Genomic DNA, 10,723 nt, shown 5'->3' with positions numbered 1-10,723 from the left:
CGAAAATGCGTAACAGCGCGAGACGTCATTTGGACGACCGAAAAATAATGAATATACATGGGCATGTCACACATTTTGCAGTCGTCTGGATGAGCCCTCTGTCAGGAGAATAAGAGTCCCCTCTCAGCACCCTTCACAAACTACACTTCCCAGGATTCTTTGGGGGAAGCCATGACTGTCTCACAGGAAATCAAAGTCTGTTGTGGGTGTGGCCCCGACTGGGCAAGCCCAGCAGCTGTGAGTCTGGCTTTTAGAACACTGACAGTTGGTTCTTACTGAGCATGCCTGGCCTTATCATTTAATGCTTTTCCCAGGGTGAGGCTCATCCATTGCACTCTGGGTGTGCTGACCTCTGCGATTTCCCGAAATGTGGGAAACTCGACTGCATAATTTGTGGTAGGGAAATTCACTAACAGGCAATGCAGGGGGTTGGTTTTTTCCTTTCTCTTTTTACACTATGAACTCTTGATTCTCTCCGATTGTTTTGTGTATTGCCATGAAAATTTAGATGGTTGTTAAGCAAGCATTTCCGAGTTCAGGACTACGTTTTGTAAGCTTAAATGAACTTATGGGAAGCATCAGAATGGCATGGGGGGTATTTTCAATTTAACATTGCAGAATGCGAAAAATCCATGCTGCCACTCTTGTGTACTCTATTAATAAAAACAGTTTAGGGTGTAATCCTGCAGATAGTGTGTCATGCCCACCTCAGAGGACTCATCCGAGGAGGAAGAGGAATGGGAGACTGCAGACCCAGGAGAGGGGCCAAACAAGGAGACAGCTCAGGATCCTTAGCCAGACCAGGGGCAAGCCCCTGAAGGAGCCCACCTGTCAGAGTTGGGAAGTGACCAGGATGCTGCCCCTTCTCCAGCAGAGAGAATACACCAACAGGTGTTGCAGCAATGAAGGCAATCAGCTCGATTAGGGAGCAGGAGAGCTCGCAAGAACACAGGCTGATTGTAGGCACCTGGCCTCGAACGCCAAGCATAAAAGACTGGAAGGAAAGGGAGACTTCTTGCTAGAGTCAAGCCTTGCTGCAGACATTGCTCCGGCTCCCCTGTTGACCCATGCCTTAGACCCTGCCCTGCCTGATCAGATCTCTTGGTCTCTGGACCTTTCCACTATCTTAAGGACTCCACTCCCTTGCCTCCTTTGGTGCTTCCCAAACGGTAAACACACTGGCTGGCCCCTGGTTCCTCCTGCCTAGCAGATTTATGGTCTGGCTGGCGCCTGGTATCTGTTAATTAAGTGCTAGCTGCTGTGAACCCACCATGTTTGACATAGCATTGGGCCAGCTGAGGGCCATAGGAAACAGGGCAAGTGCCACTCCACTGGGATGGGGGAGAAATTTGATTCAGTTTCCATTTAAAGATAAATCCAGCAAATTTTCACTTTTCAAAATAATGTAAGAACAGTGTCCTGCCTGAACTTGCAGAACCAAGACTCAGACACAGGTGTAGTTTTTTATTTTATTGTAGTAAGAAAATGTTTCAGTTCAGTGCACTTCATGAATCTACCTAGGGCTTACTCAGAACTCAGCATCTCTCTAGGTCTAACTGGGCACAACTTCACTACACTAAGACGTTGACTCAGCAACTACTCCCCTCCCTCCCTCAGCTTAAGTAAGGCTGGGCGGGCACCCTGCTTGTGTGTGCTAACTGTCACTGTTGGGAGCATGCACGCAGGTGAAGACTCCACCTCAACTGTGCCTCTTGAATTTCCTGCTGCATTCGCCTTCTAGTGCGAGATGAAGGTGGAGGCCCCTCACCATCCCGTCTTCTCCCTCAGAGGGAGGAGGGCTGCCTGTGGCTGACACAGGAGCAGGGACAGGGAAAGCTTCAGGCTGGGAAACAACAGGCTGATCAGGTTGACTCTCCACAGGGATATCTGGAACTGCTGGGGTTGAACTCTCAAAGTCCAAAGCTAGGGTGCCTTCTGAGTCCAACTCCCTGCTCGGCCCTTCATCAGCTTGAACTCCTCCTCCTCTGCTTCGTTATCCTCAGTCCACCTCCTCTTCAGCAGGGCTCTTGACAAACAGCTATCCAAAATCCGCACACCTAAATTTTGCAATGTTGTTCTCCAACCATCTACAGTTGCATCTATTAGGGGAAAATGTGAATAAAATTAATATATTAGTGAAAATAACATTTAAAAAGTGTTATATTTGAAGGAATTCCTTGCCAAAATGTGCACATTATTCAAAAATGTGTTTTTAGGAGAAATTTGCACTAAGATTCTGAGATATTTTCATGAGGATTTTTTTAAAATGACACATACATATTGCAGCAGAAATGTAGAGAACTGAATTTAAGATTGGAAAGGTGAGAAATGGAAACAACTGAAATTGACAGATCTTTCCAACCCTGCATTCCACTTGTGCAAAGGGAGGCCCATTAGCAGGATGGCACTTCTGCTGCTGGAAGCCCCCTGGTACACCCACAGAAAGCTCTGCAAGCTTAACAGTCCTGCCAGCAGAGTTCTGCTGGTGGAGGAGGCTGAAATGGGGCATTATTACTGGTGGTAAGTGTCAGAGGTGGTTGAGGATACAAGCCCCTCTTCTGACACTGCCCAAAGGAGCTTTCAACTACCTCTGCCTTGGAGCCGATATAGTTAATTCCCTAGGGGGAATTCCCCCCAAAGGTAAGGAAAAGCTGACACCTCACCCCAGCCATTCCCTCCATTGCTGTCATCTCTTTCTAATGCTACTTCTCTTCCCAGGTAATAAGATGCCCAGAAGCTTCCCATCGCAGGCATCTACCTGGCAGTGTTAAATTTTACAAACTGGAGCATGAGGAGGGAGAACAGAAACAGTAAGGGAGAGAGTCTGGGAGAGAGAAGGTGGGGAAGCAGAGTCTTGTCTATCCAATTTAGTTGTGACAGGGCATTTGCATCACACAAGCTTTCTTTATACAGTTATACCTGTTTTCTCCCATAGGTGTACACTGCTATGCAACCCCAACCAGGCTACATAAATATTTTCATAATGAAACTCAACACTTTTCACTCAGCAATGCAGTTTTTGAATGGATTATTTCTAATGAAACGGATAACCTAACATTTTAAAGATATGAAGTAACATTCCCCCTTCATAAAAATAAGAAATTATCAGTTAGGGTCTATTTTCACTCTCATGAATTTGAACTGTCATCGCTAGTTGCATCTGACAAGATTGTCACCAGACACATAATCTCTTTAAAGAACTTGAAAACAAAACCAGAACAATTTTATTACGCCCTGTAGGGAAACTACATTAACCACCTACTTGTCTGCAGTGGAAAAAAAGCCACAATAAAGAGGTCTCTGGCAATATTTCCATTTGAAATACCACAAAAATGCTCTTTCCTGTGGTATTTGGGCTTCTATAATTATGGCAGTAGCCAAACAACTCAGACATTTGGATGGAAAAAAGTTTTTCCATTCTCTGCAATAAGACTTTTCAGATGACTGAAGCATCTAACAGGCTCTCGTCACATTTCAATGTGTTAAGCCATTTTTTGCTCTTTCCTTGTTCTTACCTATGCACAATTTCTATTCTGTTGTTTTTCAGCTGCGTACAAACTATCTATCACCTAGGTACAAACACAGCTGAACAAGTATACAATGTTACCAAAATCAGAGATTAAATACCTCATATCATGAAATATCTCCAAGATTTTTGTTCCTTCACATCCCTCTTTCTTCCTCCAAATCTCTTTTCAAAGTTCATTTTGTGTGAGCCACTTGTTTAATCCTCCAATACCCATGTCATTGCAACAAAAGCCCTCTTCCAGTGTTCTTCTTTCCGAGTTAACTAATCACATGAGGTGGTTATAGAGAGAAGTGTGCTAGCTGTAACCTTAATCCCTGTTACCCATAGACAAATTAGCGGGCAACCTTGTGAAATGGGAAGTCTCCTGTACTCTTGGAAGCTCCCCAAATGTGATAGAGCCCTGAATTTTCGGCGTGCTAAGACACACGGAGAGCCTGCTTCAGTACTGGAGCTCCCTCACTCCATCTTGTGGAAGGCAATGGGAATAATAATGGGGTTGGAACTAGAATGTTCCCTTTGGTGGGGAGTTCCCTTCGGGAGTGGGGATTTGTGTGTTCCACTTAACCTGGGAATAAGTATGCCTGAAGAGGGTTAAATTCTCAGTATGTATAAAGTTATTTTCCCACATTCATTCCTAGTTACTCTTGCATCTCCCTGAAGACTGTAGGTTTTTTTCTCATTAATGCCACCATCGTATGCAGGATGTGGGTTCCTATCCCACCACTGTGACACCAAATATGAAGATAGCCACCAACCTGTGGTGGATCTGCCTTACCAGAACTTCTTCACATGCCATATAAATTTCCTTTATTCCCTATAATTCTGCTGCCACCATAAAACTTAAATAAAACCTTCTCCTGATACTTTCCTAATAATAATAAAAAACACTTATTACCCTTTTCTTAACTCCACCTTCATTAACTCTCCTAGAGAGACACAGAGGACAAGACTTGAAGTTCTCCCTCTGGAACCCTGTGCACAGGACATTTTTTACATATAAAATGCAGAGGAAATTCTTCATCCCCCCAGCCCTCATGAATACCCCCAAGTGAATTCAAAATCCCGCCCTCCTGAAGTGCCCTTTTAATTCTGCTTAGCCCTGGTTTACATTTGAGGATAATAAAATGTAGACATAGATGATTCATGATGTTCTTTGAAAAATGGAAATGGACTGCCTTCAAGTCGATCCTGAGTTATGGCGACCCTATGAAAAGGGTTTTCATGGTAAGCGGTATTCAGAGGGGGTTTACCATTGCCTCCCTCTGAGGCTGAGAGGCAGTGACTGGCCCAAGGTCACCCAGTGAGCTTCATGGCTGTGTGGGGATTCAAACCCTGGTCTCCCAGGTTGTAGTCCAACATTCTAACCACTGTGCCACACTGGCTCCCTAAATGTCCTTTAGACTCTGTCATTTAGGATTTTCCACCCTGTTTTGAGCAAACTCTCTTCCTATGTAACCCATATGGCTTAATTAGACCTGCTGCTTTAAGGAAATTTAAGCTTTTCATGCTCTTACATGTAGACTGGGTGGCACATGGAAGGAAATTAAGCTTTCTGCAGAAGTGGGATTCAGGACAACCCTGGGTTACCTATTTATTATACAGCCATGAGAATAGCTGCATACTATAGTTGGCATGAATTTTTCACATTCTGCAATGTTAAATTGAAAATACCCCACATGCCATTCTATGCTTCCCATAGGCTCATTTCAAAACAAAACCCTACAAAACATATAGTCCTGAACTCAGAAACACTTGCTTCACAACCCTCTAAGTTTTCATGGTGATACATGAAACACTAGGAGAGAATTGAAGAAGACAGAAAAAACCAGACCCCTCTTGGACTTCTTTCTGTCAGAGTTCTCATAATCTGTTGAAATTAATTAAAAATCAACCAGGTTCACACAATACCAGTAATCCTATTACTGATTTCTCCCCATACTCTGACCTTCATCTTCTACAGTTTAAAAGTTAAAAAAAAATCCTGGCTGATCTTTAATTAATTTAAGAAATTTAGCATTGAACTCAACGATAATGTTGGGCATGCTCAGTAAGAACCAACTGACAGTGTTCTAAAAGCCAGATTCACAGCTGCTGGGCTTGCCTAGTCAGAGGGCCACACCCACACCAGACTTTGATTTCACTTGAGACAGTCATGGCTTCCCGCAGAGAATCCTGTGAAGTGTAGTTTGTGAAGGGTGCTGAGAACAGATGCCGATTCCCCTGAAAGAACTCCAGTGGCCAGAGTGGTTTAACAGTTAGCCGCTCTGATTGAACCTCTTTGAGGGGAACAGGGCATCTCCTAGCAACTCTCAGCACTAGGGTTGCCAGGTCAGAAGCATCCCAAAACCTGAGATTTCTGGGGTAGGCCCTAGTGATGTCAGGGTGGTGGGCCTGAGTGAAGTCATGGGGTGGAAGTCATTAAGCATGATACATTAAGCATCAATCACAGTTGCTTGGAGCATATAATTAAAAAATCTCTGACTGGAAATCAATATATAAATCTTAGCTAAAAGATGGATCTTGGGTAGGGAATGTTTAATCTAGCAAACTTGCTTTCGGCAAGAAGGGTTTAAGTGCCCTCAGACAGACCAGTCACCAGAAGGCCATTGTAGGAAGAAAGGAGCCTACTGTTGTGGAGATGTTAGATGGCAGCATTTAGGAGTAAAGATGGACACCCCTGAAGGGTGCAATTCTAAACACACTTACTAAGGGACTAAGCCCCATAGAGCTCAACAGGACTTACTTCTGAGTAGATATAATTTGGATTGTGTTGTTGGTAAAGCTTGACTAGGGATCCTCTGCTAAGACATCCATATCCAAGCAGAGTTGGCAATCCCCTGTCTGGAATGCCCTGCCCCTATCTTTTAACATGGCTGCTCCAAACATCTTTATAGATTTGACCCTTTACTTCAAAAAGAGGTCTGAGAAATGAGTATGAGTAAGAAGATTCTCTAACCTTTCTGTCTCCCCTGTGGGCTGCTATAAAGTCACTTTGACAGCCAACCCAATTCCAGTGAGCAATTACTGACAGAGAGAAAACACACATGGTTTGGTCTACCTTCACAGGCAGCAGCTTGGGAACAATTGCAGCCACACTTCCAAATATATGAATTCTCTTTTACCACTATTGGGAAAGAAACAAACTGCTATCAGTGGGTTTTAGGGGGTTTAGCGGAACGCATGGAACCACAGCTGTTGCTTCTATGGATGTAAGGGATGTAAGGATGTAAGGTTAAAGGTAAATGAAATGCAAACAGAAAAACAAAAACAAAAGACAGTGATGCTTTCCTAAATGCAATACCATACCAATCACAAGAAGATTCCTATGAGAAAGGCAGAATACTCAGCATCCCACAACCAGTCAGGATTCATAACCGAAAACCAAAACTAAAAAAATCGTGGCAACCAGTCAGCCAAGGTCACAGAAATCCCCATACAGAACAACCTGACCCATGGGCTGCAGTTAATGCAGAATGCTGCAACACGATTGCTGACATGAGTGAGGTCCTATCAGCACATAATACCTCTGCTCTGAAATCTGCACTGGTTGCTGATTTGCTACCAGGCCAAGTTCAAGCTGTGCTTTCCATGTTATGGGTGCCACATAGTACTTGTTCTGCTCTTGTAAGAAATCAGTCCTGTAAAGTGGCAGCAGCAATGCTTTGGAACTCCCTGCCTATTGACATTAGGCAGACGTCTCTTTTCAGCACCTGCTAAAACCATTTTTGTTTAGGCAACCCTATCCCGGCATGTAGAAGGTATTGTGTTTTTATATTTGGTTTTAACTCATTGTTGGTTTTATTATTTTGAGTGTTCTTAAATACCTGTCTTTAACTGTTTTTGCCAATAATTTTATTGTTTTAATTCTTTCTGTAAACGGCTTTGAGTTTCCTACATAATAAAAACTGTGATACCTATGTAAGCCCTGCCTAATTGCTTTAAAAATAGGATTGGAGGGGGAGAGAAAGATTTACAGTGTAAACACAATTCTTTGGTATGTTCACTCGGAAGTCCCACTTATTTACAGCACAAGACTAACCATGCCTACTCAAAAGTAAGTCCAACTGAATCTAATGGGGTTTACTCCAGGTATGTGGGATTAGCATGGCTTTACCCCCAGAAAAGCAAGTATTGGATAAAAGTTTTCATATTGGAAAGGTGTTCAAAGCACTGCCCTCTAAAGCAGCCCAGGGTTTGACACTTGCACACAAGAGGGAAAAAAACAGAAAGCTATATACTTACCCAATTTATAAGATTTTCAGATAAATGGGGAAAATACCATTTTCTGGCATTGCAATGAGGTCTAGGCACTGCCTGGAGGTCAACAAATCACAACCCTGGCTTCACTTATTGGCTAAAATCCTGAAAGAGTGGGGTTAGAATTACGAGCTGCTACAACAGATCTGTTAAACAGATTTAACAGTTGCAGGGGGGGGCAGCTGATGTTTTGGTGTATATCTCGGAAACCAGACCAACTAGAAACTTTTTTTTAAAAAAATGGAACCTCAGAGTCTGGAGATTAAGGCTAGTCACCCGGAGACCCTGATAGGACCCCAAAAGCCAGAGTATCCAGCCAAAAGCTGGACATCTGGTAACCCAAGTGTATTTAGACCAAAGCAGGTCTTCTCCAAGAAGAACCTCCCACTACCAAAGCAATCAAAAGCGATTTGGAAGAGCAATATTGAATCTATAAAACCTCTGTGCCTTTTCCCCTCATTCTTTACCTAGTTCTGTGAATGTTACAAAGGGCTTATCCACACGAGAACCTAACTTCATACTAAAAATGCTAATTTTACAATAGTAATAGATTTTCAAGATCCACACTTCCTGTTCAATGGTAGCTTCCATTGTCCAAGCCTGAATGAAAGGCGTATGGGGGGAGTGAGTGAAAAGCACAGTAGGCAGCGGCTGAGGCAGCTTTTGTGGGAGACAGAGAGAGAGGAAGTGGGTGATGAGGTATAAGAGAGCCCGCCCACTAAAAAAAAAAAAAATTAAGCAAAGCACCTACAAGGAGGAGTGCAGTGCAGCTGAAATGGTTTTTACTTTCCTTTTTGCATTATCAGCGGATTGGGTTAATACAGATTTAAAGGGGAAAACTGTGATAGCGTCTGCTTGCTTGCAATGTTATGTGAACCATGTAATCACAAGGGGGTGCAAGTAGCACCAGACACACACTAAATCACCATGTGGATGAGCTCAAACACTTCATTGGTAGCACTTTGATCCAGCTAATCTTATCTCTGTTTATCCTTAATCCAGCCCCTTTATACCTGTTTGCCTTCTCTCGATCCTTTTTCACCCTTCCTAATCCAGGCCAGTCCTTTCTTCATTATATTTGTTTTCTCCTGTGTGTCTTAATAGTTAGTTATACTTTATCAGTTAATCTTCAGTTCTTACTTAGCCAGTGTCACTTCCTCCCCCCTCTCAAAAAAATGCCCATGGTGTTTTATTAGTTATGGCCATTTTGGAAAGAAACATTTTTTTGAAAAACAGAAAATCCCATGGACCTATCCATCTGAAATTTGGCAGGGTTATTTCCCTCTTGGGGGGCTACTATGTCTGCACCTATGTGAAAAAAACAGAGTGCTGTTTTTGGTTTTGAAAGTCAATGGGGGGACAGAAGCTTCTGAATACTGCTTCAGATTTGGGGTCCAAAGAGAGCCCCCCCCAAAAGAGTATCCCAATGTAAATAGGTGCCTATCCGAAGCTGAGTGTCTCTCACATAAGCAAGCCACTTACAAGCAATTTAATGTCAGAGAGAAAACCCAGATAATCCTCCTGTGAAGCAGCCATTGTAGGCCACTAGTCTTTTACTAGAGCTGCCAACAAAATTTCACCTAACACAGAATTCAAAATGATATAGTGTTTTATTCTCAGGCTAGAAACCATTCAGGTGCATTTTTCCTTGGCATGCCATCATATTTCACCAAAGTAAATTTGGAGTTGTTCCCCATGCAGAAACATCTGAGTAATTTCAAGAAAAGCCAAAAGCGTTTCATGAGGTATGTCAAGCACTTGATGAGCTGTGTTCAGCTTGGTGGTTCACAAGTTATGTCCCCCTGCTTTATGCAAACCTGCAGAAATTGTATCTTATATATCATAGAGGCATATATGGCATCTGGGGTAAATTAAATAGTTTTGTGTTTATATTGTTTTTGAATATACTAGAAAACTTACGATTGATGACTGGCCTTCACAAACATATATTGTGTGTTGCTCTATATAACATTATTTCTGTATACCTTTGTATACCTCAGGCTTCTTTCAGATAAGGGGCTTCATACTGGAAACAAATCATTCTGGTTTTATTTTTCTGTGTACACATTTGGCACTTTAGCTTTCACACATTCCTCTTTTCTGGTCAGGGATATTCATTGTGATTCTGCCACTTTCCATCCACATCAGTGGCCATAGCTTAACAGAATGTATTTGAAGGCTTTTGTCCCTCCCTTCAGTCCCTTCCCCGCTGTCCTCCACTGTCGTCTTCTTGTTGTTCTGGGCATCTGCACAGGTATTTCTGTACCTGTACAAGCACATCCTTTTAAAAAAATATTCCCAGGAAGTGTGTAAAAGCAAATGTTTCCAGCCTTAGTTAATATGTTTAACAATGGGCAAAATAGAGAGCTGTGCTTTTTTTAAGGGGGGAGGGTATCCATTTCCATTTGGTTCTTTAAAAATTGTTTTTAATATTGAGGTCTTGTGCAAGCATGATATGTACCTGACTAAGGCTTGCATACGAGTGCAAAGAAACTGTGATGATGGCATGAAGGCCTTTTCACACCTGGTTACTTCTCTTTGTTGTTGTGCTCCATTCGATCTTACTACTTGCTTCTGCTATTAGGAATGTTGTTTTCTTTTCAGGTGTCCTAGACAGTATTTGCTTTACAGCAGTTCTGAAATGGTTGTACTAAAATCTGTACTAAAATCTTAACACCTCTTTAACACTTGCATTGTTCAAATCACCTTCAAAGCAATTGTTACAAATTAGTATTGGAAGATGCCCAGGGCTTAAATTGAAACAGGCATCAGTAGCAGTAAGGCTGCCAAAGTGTTTTGTAATCAAATTAACATTTTCACTTACCCATTTTTCAAGCACAGCTTTAATGTCCTGTAATGTCTGATATATGTATATGTATGCAGGTACAACAGATTATATATTTACATACATTTATATACCTTTTTGGATTCTTTCAT

General features: G+C 42.4%; 1 pseudogene; it reads left to right on the top strand.

The window, feature by feature from the left end:
• Nucleotides 1–268: 268 nt before the first annotated feature.
• Nucleotides 269–442, top strand: LOC133365698 (U1 spliceosomal RNA; annotated as a pseudogene).
• The last annotated feature ends 10,281 nt before the right edge of the window (nucleotides 443–10,723 follow it).

Source organism: Rhineura floridana, chromosome 10 (assembly GCF_030035675.1).
Source record: "Rhineura floridana isolate rRhiFlo1 chromosome 10, rRhiFlo1.hap2, whole genome shotgun sequence".
Taxonomy (NCBI): Eukaryota; Metazoa; Chordata; class Lepidosauria; order Squamata; family Rhineuridae; genus Rhineura; species Rhineura floridana.
The sequence above is the reverse complement of the archived record's forward strand: the minus strand, read 5'-3'. Positions and strand labels throughout refer to the sequence as shown.